Source organism: Colobus angolensis, unplaced genomic scaffold, assembly GCF_000951035.1.
Source record: "Colobus angolensis palliatus isolate OR3802 unplaced genomic scaffold, Cang.pa_1.0 Scaffold291, whole genome shotgun sequence".
Lineage (NCBI taxonomy): Eukaryota > Metazoa > Chordata > Mammalia > Primates > Cercopithecidae > Colobus > Colobus angolensis.
Genome location: NW_012116166.1, coordinates 1,867,117 through 1,870,689, shown reverse-complemented (window position 1 = coordinate 1,870,689; position 3,573 = coordinate 1,867,117). Strand labels below are relative to the sequence as shown.

Below are 3,573 nucleotides of genomic sequence, written 5' to 3'. Positions count from 1 at the left end.
CTCTCTCTATATATATATTTTGAGATGGAATCTCACTCTGTTACCCAGGCTGTGGTGCAATGGCGCTTTCTTGGTTCACTGCAACCTCCACCTCCGGAGTTCAAGAGATTCTCCTGCCTCAGCTTCCTGAGTAGGCAGGATTACAGGCATGTGCCTCCATGCCCAGCTAATTTTTTAATTTTTAATAGAGATGGGGTTTTGCCATGTTGGCCTGGCTGGTCTCAAACTCCTGACCTCAGGTGATCTGCTGGCCTTGGCCTCCCAAATTGCTAGGAGAACCTTTCAGCAGTCGTGAGGTCATGAGGGCTTTGCCCTCATGCGTGGATTAATGCTGTGGTCCCAGGAGTGGGCTCTTGATAAAGGGATAAGGGTGGCCCTCTTCCCTCTCTCATGCTCCCTCTTTATGTGATACCTTCTGCCATCTTATCATGTAACAAGAAGGCCCACACCAGATGTGGCTGCTGGATCTTGGAATTTCCAGCCTCCAGAACTATGAGCCAAATAAATATATTCTCTTTATAAATTACTCAGTCAGTGGCATTCTGTTACAGCAGCAGAAAACAGATTAAGATAGCTGGTATTAAGGTTTGAATTGTATAAAGATGTGTTGAAGTCCTAACCCCATCACTGGGAACATGACCTTATTTGGAAATAGGGTCTTTGCAGATGTAATCAAGTTAAAATGAAGTTATTAGGGAGGGCTCCTAATCCAATATGACTATTAGAAGAGAGAAGTTTGGGCTGGGTGCAGTAGCTCACGCCTATAATCCCAACACTTTGGGAGGCTAAGGTGGGCGGATCACCTGAGGTCAGGAGTTCGAGACCAGGCTTACCAACATGGTGAAACCCTGTCTCTACTGAAAATACAAAAATTAGCCAGGCATGGTGTGGTGCACACCTGTAATCCCAGCTACTCGGGTGACTAAGGCATGAGAATCACTTGAACCCGGGAGGTGGGGGTTGCAGTGAACTGAGATTACACCACTGTACTCCAGCCTAGGCAACAGAGGAGACTCCTGTCTCAGAACAACAACAAAAAGAAACAACAAAAGAACTACAGGGTTTTTGGGTGTGGCACACATGGCGGATCATCCAGCCCTGGTCTAGGTAGGTGGCTTTAGCCTGAAGGAGCCATGGAAGTTTTAGGAGCTGGTGTACTCAGCCTTGGGAGAAAGTGAGGGCATAGAACGCTGGCCTCAGGGGCCCCGTCTGAGTTTTGACTCTGGCTGGCTGTGTGAACACCACCTAGCACCCTAGGGCATCGTTGGGCCCATCAGCAAGACAGTGTTTTGTCAAGGTGGGGATAGAACTGGATTTCCCACTACCTTGGGCCCATGAAGCTCATATTTGGGACTTTGGAGAAGCCGCTCATTTTCACATTGTGTAATGTAAACAAGAATAATCTAGATTCATACATATTACCTCCTTTTATGTTCAGAACAATCCTATAGGATAAGCACTACTCTTGTTGCCATTTCCCAGATGAGGAAATTGAGGCACGGAGACGTGGAAGAACTTTCCCTTGGTCACTGTAAGCAGCCTAAAGCATCGCTGTGTGCTGGGCCAGTGCCATTTCCGCGCCATCATGGACACCCCACGGCACGCCTTGCTCTCTGTGCAGGAGGCCCCAGCTGTCTTTAGGAGCATGAGGCACCGTGTGCTCCATCTCTGGGGTTCAGAGTGTGCGGTCATGTTATGCCTGTATTCGTATCAGAATGAGGCCCAGGAGGCTGATGGGTTGCAGATTTGCACGCAATGGCGCGATCTCGGCGCACTGCAACCTCCATCTCCCGGGTCCTAGCGATTCTCCTGCCTCAACCTCCCGAGTAGCTGGGACTACAGGCGTGCACCACCATGTCTGGCTCATTTTTCCATGTTTAGTGCAGATGGGGTCTCACCATGTTGCCCAGGCTGATCTCAAAGTCCTGGCCTCAGGTGATCTGCCCGCCTCGGCCTCCCAAAGTGCTGTGATTACAGGTGTGAGCCACCGCGCTCCGCTGCATGAACTGCTTACATGCGTGGCTTCTCTGGAGGGCCTGGACTTTGAAGCTTCTTTCACTCCCAGCGTCTTTCCCTGAACGGGCCCTCTCCCCACTATCTCTGGGGGAGGAGTCTGCAGGCCAGTTCTGCAATGTGCCGCCAGAGGGAGCTGCCCGCAGAGAAACGGGAGCGCCGTACTCAGGCCCCAGGAAGGCAGCAAGCTGAGTTCCCCTGGCCTCAGTTCACTTTCCTTCTTGAAAGTCACCCAAACTCAAGCAAAAGCTCTGATTCAGGAATAAATGGGGTTGTTTTACCCCAGCCAAGGCCTGGGGAAGCTTGGTATTAACAGCCTTTGTTCCATTCTTTTAAGAATGGAAGAGTCCGTCCTCTGGGTGCCCACAACACCCTGGAAAGCAGGCAGAGTGCTGGTCACAGACAGAGGCTTTGAGCTACCGAGACCCCGGCTGGAGTCTGGGCCCTGAAATTTTCTAACCAGGGTGGCCTTGGGCAGAGCAGCCTGTGTTTAGAGCTTCCCGTCTGTAATACAGCAATGACAACCATGCCTGCTTTGCAGGGTTCCTGTTAGGATTAATTCTCTATAGAGAGCCCCCCAGAAGCCGCTTTTGGATTTGAGATGGTTCAAGACCAGACTTTGCATGACAAGCGTGGGGACAGCTTTCCACAGGTCTCAATACAGTAGTATTCCTGGGCAGTTCTACAACCCCAGCCTCATGCCCTTTGCACCTTCCTAAGAGGCTGCCTAGCCTCAGGTTTGGCCCCCATCAAAGAATCCTAGGAGCAAAGGCAGTTCTTTTCCTTTTTTCAAGAGACGGTCTCACTCTGTCTCCCAGGCTGGAGTGCAGGGGTGCAATCATGGTTCACTGCAGCCTCGAACTCCTGGGCTCAAGCAATCCTCCTGCTTCAGCCTCCCAAAATGCTGAGGTCACAGGTATGAGTCACCCACCCGGCCTAATTTTTATTATTATTTGTAGAGATGGGATGTCACTGTGTTGCCCACGCTCGGGCTCAAGCAATCCTCCCTCCTCAGCCTCACTGGCAGCTGGGATTAAGGGTCCCGCCTAGCCTGCTTCTCCTTGTGCAACCCCCAGACCCAGAGGCTCCAGAGCAGCTCTGGAACAGCGGAAATCTGGCTTCGGCCCACACATTCACCAAATATTGACACAGCACCCTTGACCTCCAGATGCCCCTGAGCTCTCTTCCGCGCCCAGACTGCGGGGAGGAAGGGGTCCTCCAGGCCAAAGGGAGGGAGGTCTCCGGAAGGTCCCCGCGGTCCGGGAGGCAGGTGCGCGGGGCCCGGATCTCATCGTGCGTGCGCAAGGGAGAAGGGCAGGGCTGGGCCTGCGGGAGCGCGGCCTTGCGGTCCCCAGGACTCCTCTCCGGGCGCCTCGTCTCGGTGCTTCACCCATAACCCAAGCCAGGGCCCCGGTGTCAGCGGCGGGGTGGGCCGGGACCGGGGAGGGGGTGCCCAGCAGCGACCCCTGGGTCCCCCTAAAGCCGTGCGCAGCTCGTAGCCAGAAGCCGGCTCGGCGCGTGGCTTCCCGGAAGGCCCCGCGCAGCCGGAAGGCTGGAGAG

General features: G+C 53.7%; 1 protein-coding gene across 1 annotated transcript in view; it reads left to right on the top strand.

Annotated features, from left to right (window-relative positions):
• The first annotated feature begins 3,058 nt into the window (after nucleotides 1-3,058).
• The window catches only part of LOC105516825 (chromosome unknown open reading frame, human C19orf12), a 17,115-nt gene continuing 16,600 nt past the window's right edge, over nucleotides 3,059-3,573 (top strand). Inside the window, exon 1 of the mRNA XM_011949163.1 lies at nucleotides 3,059-3,283. The gene's annotated coding sequence lies outside the window, so the exon portion shown is untranslated. The remainder of the gene's footprint in view (nucleotides 3,284-3,573) is intronic.